This window comes from Rattus rattus, chromosome 2 (assembly GCF_011064425.1).
Source record: "Rattus rattus isolate New Zealand chromosome 2, Rrattus_CSIRO_v1, whole genome shotgun sequence".
Classification (NCBI taxonomy): Eukaryota; Metazoa; Chordata; class Mammalia; order Rodentia; family Muridae; genus Rattus; species Rattus rattus.
In genome coordinates, this window is record NC_046155.1 from 23,838,890 (window position 1) to 23,847,063 (window position 8,174).

The 8,174-nt window shown below is 39.1% G+C and overlaps 1 non-coding gene across 1 annotated transcript; it reads left to right on the top strand.

The window, feature by feature from the left end:
• The first annotated feature begins 5,900 nt into the window (after positions 1-5,900).
• Positions 5,901-6,004, top strand: LOC116894903. The gene has a single exon (XR_004387106.1). It is a non-coding gene; the product is annotated as a U6 spliceosomal RNA (small nuclear RNA).
• The last annotated feature ends 2,170 nt before the right edge of the window (positions 6,005-8,174 follow it).

The following is an 8,174-nucleotide window of genomic DNA, read 5'->3' on the forward strand; positions in this document are numbered from 1 at the left end:
AGGGCCCCGATAAGTATGCATTTCAAAAATAAAACAGTGAAGCCGAGGTCATATATGCACTGTATGGTTACACACACATTCAAAGAAGACCTGAGAGGAGGGCAGAGCTGGGAAGTGCCCGAAGCAGTGCAGGACATTTATCAAGAAATGCAAAGTGGGGGGCTTCTCCGTTCAGAGAACTGCCTCAGTACCATTGCAAGACTTCACTGGGTACCAAGAAAATGGCACCTCATTTCCAGAAAGGTGCCAAACGACAATTCCACAGTGAGCTTGACAATATCGTGGAGAAACAGAGCTGGCTCATTTTTCAAAATACCCATCTTCCAACCAAAATATTACAAAGCACGGAAAGAAACAGTATAGTTTATACCCAGGCTTAAAAACCAGGCCCAGACGCAGTCTCATAGAACAGCCAAACAATAGATTTATTCAGGAAAGACTTTAAAGCGGCTATTTTAAATCCAGTGCTGAAGTGACCAGACTTAATTGAAGAAAACAGGAGAACTATGAACAGACAGAGGATTTAAAGTTCCGGCAATTTATACTGTAATTTTTCACTATGATAATAACCCACCAAAAAATGTGAATTTTTTTTAAAGAAAATGCTTTTTATTTTTAATTATGTGTATTTGGAGGGGGAGTGGTGGAGCGCAGGTGTCTACAGAGGCCAGAGGAACGCACTGGATTTGCTGGAGTTCACTGGTGGCTGTGAGCCTCCTGATGTGCTAGGAATGAATCTCTGAGGTCTCTGAGGGAGCAGCGTGTACGGTCAACTGCCGAGCCGTCTCTTCAGCACCTCATGCCTGCAAACAGTAGATTAAGGAGGAAGAATGGTAAACATAAGCAAGTTCAGTTCCCAATAACCAAGTTGGAAGAGCAGGAGAAGGAAAAGGAAAACAAGACCACTGCCATCTCACCTGGCTTGCTGGTGCGGAAGCCATAGGTGAAGAAGAGAGGGAACAAGGAAAGGGAATATTGGGGTTACAGTGGTTGCAAAGACCCCCAAATTTGATGAAAGGCGAAATGCCTATGATAGGAAGATGAAGGATTAACTTCCAGTTTTAGAAATTTCAGACAATAGTTGACCAGATCATGGCTTTTAGGCCTGATGGGGTTCCAAGTGGCAGGGCTGTGAAATATGTACTGGAGAAAACTGCTTGCTTCTGGGTCAGAAAGCAAAACAGGGCCCACACTCCCTTTTGAGGATAACACTGGCAATTACAAATGAGGCATTAACTCCTAAAAGTTCCACTGTCCTCCCAGAGTACAATCCTGGAGCCCAAAATTTGTCACACATGAGCTTTTAGGTAACATTCACAATCCAAAACATCACACCAGTTTGCAAATCTGGAAACTCAACAAATGAATATAGACTCAAGAAACAAACCCACCTCAGAATGTCAAAGCCAAAGAAACCCTTAAAAACAAAGAAACAACTTTTTTTCTGTTGAGTAAGAAATTTTACCGTCCCCACCTCAGCCCTCAAGTTAGTTCCCAGTTGCTGGCACTGTTCATGGAGGTTTAGGATGTGTGGGCTTGCTGAAAGAGATGTCACTGGGGTGTGTTTGTAAGTTTAAAAGCCTTCACCTGATCCAGTTCATATTGTCTACCTCACACTTGAAGTTCACCATGTGAGCGGTCAGCTTCCTGCTCTGGTCGTCCCTGCCTGCTGCCTCTGCCCTGCCGTTATGAACCCTAATTCTCCATAATGATAAGTCAAAGTAAACTCATCCCTCCGTAAGTAGCCTTGGTCACTTACTTTTACTACAGCAACAGTACTACAGCTTGTACCAGACTGTACACTTGTCGTGTACAGTAGCCCTCAGATTCATATCTGGTTTCTTAGATGTGAAGGCAGGAACAAGTATATCTGCAGAAAAGCTTAGCCCATTTCCATGACCTCCAAACAAATGGCACTGTAGTTGCTGAAAAGCTCAAACAAACCAAGAGCAAATACTTATCAAAGTCATTTTCTCTGAAAGGCATGGCTGTGTGGCAAGGGGTCGTGTTGGACTTAGATGGTTCAGTAGACTATGGGCCAGTGAGCCCATTCTGTGTGAATGATAAGAAAATGATAGATTCTTCTTTAAGTTGCATCTGAGTGATTTTACATTTGTACTTTGATAGTCTTATGTATGACTCATCTCTTCATTCTAATTAGTGCATTCATGGTATTGGTAAGTTAGGACAAAAACAACATAAGTGGGATAGGAAAAGCTACACGGAAGCAGGTTGGTAGCTGTTAAAGGTTAAGTGGTATAGTTTTCAGGGTAACCAGTAAGAGGATAAAACACCTAATTAAACAAGAAGTGACTAGAATTATACACTAGATAACTAAAAGGGGATTGCAGAAGAGATCAGGAGGAAGAGAGGGTCATAGAAAGTAGTAAAGTGACAGCATAAATCCTACTTTATCAGAAACCAAGTGTATCAGACTCCCAGCCAATGGTGAAGGTTGAAAACATAAATTTCAAAAGGAGCAGCTCCACAGTGGACCTTCATTAAGAGGCAGATTAATATGCAGTGACTCGTGCAAATACGCCGAAGGTAAAATAGAAACAGAACTATGCAAACAGGAGCCGGAAGAGCTCTAGTGGCTACATCTATATCAGATCAAGTGAGACTTCGAGACAAGGACTGTTTAAGAGATGGATCTTGCTGGTGGCAATGGGTCAGTTCATCGAGATGACAGGAATTATAGGTATATAGTTAACAATCATATGTTATATATAATTATTATATATGCAGCCTCACATTACTGTCAGGATTGAAAGGAAAGGCAATATAGTAATAATGGAGGGCCAGACAAATAGCTCAGCAGATAAAGATGCTTGCCTAAAAGCCTGACAAATCCCCTTCACTTAAATAGTTGGGAGAGAAGAGACTGAACAAAGACGTCCTCTGACGTCAGCATGCACGCACCTGCTCCAGTACATACACACATATAACAGTTAGTTTTAAAGAACAATAACTTGGAAATCTTAATACCCAACTTTCAGTAGTAACTATAACAACTCTCCAGAAAATCAGGGGAGAAAAATAGTTCAACTAATAACACAGAAACATGAAAATATAGAAATCATGCTAAAAACCAAGTAGGCAGAGTATTCTCAATACTATAATGGTGGTTGGTAATTCACATATGTGTACTGCAGTCAAGAGATGAGACTATATTTAAAAGCAATGATAGCTATCATGGTTTGTCCATGGATATACCATATAAAAATGTAAGTTGCAACAAAAACAGATGGGGGAAGGTAGAAGTGGGTTTTTAATCAAAGTTAAACCGTTACCAGTTGAAGACATTAAACTAAACTTTTATTTCCAGATGGTTCACAACAAAGATACCAAGAACACACCACGGGCAGTGGATACCTTCCTTAATAAATTGTTCTGAGAAAGTGGATGTTCATCATCTGAAGAAGATAAAAGGGCATCAAAGCTTTATCTGATGCCACACACCGGGGTTTTCTTTCCCCTGATATTTATAGGTGTATAGCAGTAGGCTTACAAAGCAACCACTCACTGATACATAATAGGTTTATTTCCCACAGTTCTCTGGTATACATGCAGTATTTCCATTTATTGAAAATGAAAGCAAACGTGCATCTTAACGAGATGAGACTTGATTGCTTTTCATCAAGAATTAGATCTTGGCTGAGTATATGAGGCCATGGGTTATAGAGAGAGCATCTCCAGTGTTTGCCAGAGTTGATTGATATTTTGATTTTATAACCATCAGTACTGAGAAGTTCACTTAACTATGCAGTGCAAAATAACATACAAAGATTTAGAGTTATTTCAGAAATGATTGGACATTCCATCCCAACTCAAAGCCAAATTTATTTTCTTTGTTTTTTTTTTTTTTTCCTGACATGTTTGATGGGAACTCCCTTTGTAGACCAGGCTGGTTTCAAATTTATAGAACCCTATATTCCTGTGCCCCACAGTGCTAGGATTAAGGGTTTGTGACACTCTGCATTCATTGAACAAACTGTTTTAAATGAAACTCTAGTTAGCAATATCTATAATTTGGATATACTAATCCAAATTTGCATGCTGGAGAATGATGATAAGGAAATATTTTTCTGCAAATAAACTATTGTTTCTAAAGAGCAGAAAACTGTTCTGTTGTTGTAAAAAAATATAAAAAATAAAAATGCTGTCTTTTACTGCTAGATCCGGCACCGCAGTGACCCAAAATATCTGCTGGATATCTTAATTCTCAGTCAGCAAAGCCTCTCACCTGCTTTGCTCCATCCCATATCACACTGCCGAAGGTCTCTTTCTGAGTCTCTCTACCTATCTAGTTCCCAAGGCAGGTTTCCCTGCCAGAAACACACATCCCAATTCCACGGTGGCCCAGTGTCTCCAGTCGCCGCACACTTTCCTAAACTCAAACCGTCACATAAAAGAACATACAACACAACAATCTTTGGCCCAAATGATAACATATAATTGCCCACCTAAACATATAAAGCCCTATACACATCATCCCTTAAAAACATATATAACAACCCGTAAAGGTACAGTATGGAATCTTAACATCAAATGCCATATTGTCCCCGGCTACTCTCTCTCCTCCTCCTCCATTCAGGTCTCCTCCTCTTCCTTCAAACTTTTCTCCCACCCATCTTTCCTTCTCATCCAATGACAGGCCTCATTCTATCTTGTACCTGCCTCACCTGTGACATCGCTCCACACTGTTCCAGTAAGAATCACAGTGATCTCCATCTTGAACTTTGGATCTGTGCACTGTAATGACCCCTGCAATGCAAAGCTATGATTCACATCCAAGTCTAGTAGATTTGTTTGATGAAACCTAGCTAAGCTTTGCCAGGAATGCAAGATTCATTATTTGCTTGATTTAGATTTAGTTGTAGCATGTTCTGAACACTTTGACTATGGTGACTTCCATATTTGGTTACATGAACCCATAAGGGGTCAACACCCATAGTGTGAGAAGCAGGACTGTGGGCTGGAGAGATGGCTCAGTGGTTAAGAGCACTGACTGCTCTTCCAGAGGTCCTGAGTTCAAATCCCAGCAACCACATGGTGGCTCACAACCATCTGTAATGGAATCTGATGCCCTCTTCTGGTGTGTCTGAAGACAGAGACAGTGTATCTATATATAATAAACAAATAAAGTTAAAAAAAGAATTGCAAAATCTCCTTTAAAAAAAAAGAAGCAGGATTGTGTACAAAGAGCAACCCAAACATCTTAGGGACTCAAATGAGCCCCTCAGACACTAGTAAAACAAAGATCGGGTGAGAGCGCTTGATAATTTGTTCCCCAAAATATAACCCTGAAATCACAGAGAACAAAAGTAAAAAACAGGCTAATGGGATTACATAAAAACTAAAATGCTTATCAGCAAAAGATCCAACCAAGTAAGGAGACAGACTAAAGAGTGGGAATGTCATGGAAATCCGATCACCAAGATGATGGCATTACAAGGTAGGGCCTTCGAGAGAGACTTTTCATGAGTGCTTTACAGTTCCGCTGTCATGATCAGGAGAGTGCTAGCGTGAACAGGCTTCAGGGAACCTGGCTTACCTCATAAGAAAACACAGCAATGAGGTGCCCTCTTTGAAGCAGAAAGTGACCCTTTACCACAGAATTTTTGATGCCTCCAAAATTATGAACAATATATTTGTGTAACTTTTAAATTGCCTAGTGGTAAGGTATTTTTATCTGGGTAAAATAAGACAAAAATATTTGTAAGCCTTGAAAGTGATAATGGGCTAATATTCATAATGTGTACTGAAGTCAATTCATAGTAGGAATTCAAATAATCCAATTAAAACTGGACAAATAAATTAACCTCAATGATATGTGAATGGCCAGTAGATAAACATTGCCAAGTATCAAAATCAATATAAACTAAAGCATAATGGTTGTGCTTGCTTCAGCAGGACATATACTAAAATTGGAATGATTCAGAGATTAGCATGGCCTCTGTGTGACAGTGGCTTGCAAATTCAGGGTATTTCATATTTTAATGACTTTTTCCATTAAAGAATGAAATGACACTTTTGAAAAACACTGTCTTTTATTTCACAAACATATTAGAATGGCTCCCAGGGGGAAAATGGTGGCAAACACATTAAAAAATGGAATGCACATATACTATTGTGGGATGTAAGTATAACCATTATGAAAAATAGTGTGGAAGTTCCTCAAAAAGAGTAAATAGAATAATGAAGTTCCCATTAACTTCACTTAAAGTTATATAACCAAAAGGCATATCTGAATGGTATCTCTGTCCCCCCACCCCAGGTTCAGTGCAGCATGATTGACAGCATCCAAATGATGGAATCAGTCTAACGGCCCAAATGCATGGGTGGGAAAAGAAAGTATGACATAGACACACAACTAAATACTATTCAGCCTTTCAAAAAAGATAGAAATCCTTTGTTCAGAATGAGAAAAAGCCTAAAGAACTCCAAGTAAAATAAGGAAGACACAGAAAGACACTTTATGACTTTACTTATCTGTCTGTATTAGTTACTCTTCTCACTATTGCAAGAAAATGCCCACAAAAGCAAATTTAATGAAGGAAGGGAATGTTTAGTCTCATGTTACAGGGTACAGTCCATCATGGTGGGGAAAGCATGGTGGCAGAAGCTTGAGAAAACTATTCTCATTGATTATGTAGTCTTGAACCAAAGAAATGAATGCTAGTGTCTGGCTCATTCTCTCCTCTCTATTCAGTCCAGGACGCCAGCGCATTAAGTCCACAGTTAAGGTGCTCTTCAAACATCAATTAACCTGACCTAAATAATCCCTCATGCGCATGCTCAAAGTCTTACCGCCTACGTAATCCTACATCCTGCCATGTAAAAAATCAATATCAACCATTGCAACTCCACCTATCCTTTAAATTCACACCCGATCACAGCACACTTAAGTCATAACCTTCCATTTCTGGTCTTATTTCACACTGCCAAATACATTCAGTTCCATTTCAAATATTCCAGTAGTCTGTATTAGTTCAGAGTTAAAAAGCTCAAGTCTGGTTTTCACCTGGAACGCAAGGCAATCTCTTACCTGTGAACTCATTAACGAGCTTCATGCTTCCAATATAACAAGACACAGAAGTTGGCTGCATTAATTACCACAATTTGAAATCTGAAAAATATACAGAACAGAGCAGAATGAAGTCGCAGGGAGGGTGTGGGAGCAGTGAGGAGGAGGACATTTATGAAGGGATATAAAACATCAGTTTGAAAGAATGAGCTCAAGAAAAATGCTGGAGAAAAGCCAAACTGAAATGCTAAACTAAACAACCAAATTGAAAACTCAGTGAAGAACCTCACAAACAGAAGGAACCACATGAGTAAAGGCAGGGTCAGGGCTAGACAGCAAAGTAAAAGTCAACGAGAAATGTAAAATAATGTATAAAATGCAAGAACTTTGGGGAACCATGAAAATATTAAACCTTTGAATTATGAGCGTAAAAAACACCTTAGCAAAGGCATAGATAACATTTTTTAATGAAATCATAGAAGAACATTTCTCATTTCCCTAGACAAAGAGATGGGATCTGAATACCAAAGATTTACAGAACACCTAAAACATTAAAAACACAGAACAAGGAAAGGATATTGAAAGCTCCAAGAGAGTGAGGTAAAATTACTTATAAAGTTAAGTCGATCAGAATTAACACCTGTTTTTGGTTTTGGTTTTGGTTTTTGACAGAAACTTTTAAAAGTAGAAGGCCTGAAAGATATATTCTAAGCTTTGACCTCAAATGATCCAGATTTAGGGTAGATTTTCTACCTCAAATATTCCAACCAAGAAAAAAAATCCCTAACATGTGTGCCCATATACTTGAGTTTTAATTAAATTTGATATAGTTAAGTTGGTGAACAAGATTAGCCATCACAAGTCCACTGCTTGTCCACACAATCATTTTTTATGTCATATTTAATTTCCAAATGAAAACAATAGCCAAGTCATAATTATGCCTAAGATTATGTAACTTATCCCATGTATAATGCAATTGTCCCACCTTACGCCCCTAAGCAAGAATACCAACTCTCCCGAGGGATACTTTAGAGGGAACTAGCTACTGCATGGTTCGATTAGTCTTTCAATCTTATACCCAGATCAGGTAAGGCTGCATGCACATCAGGACCATTACAGTAAGACACCACCAGAGTTTCCCTGG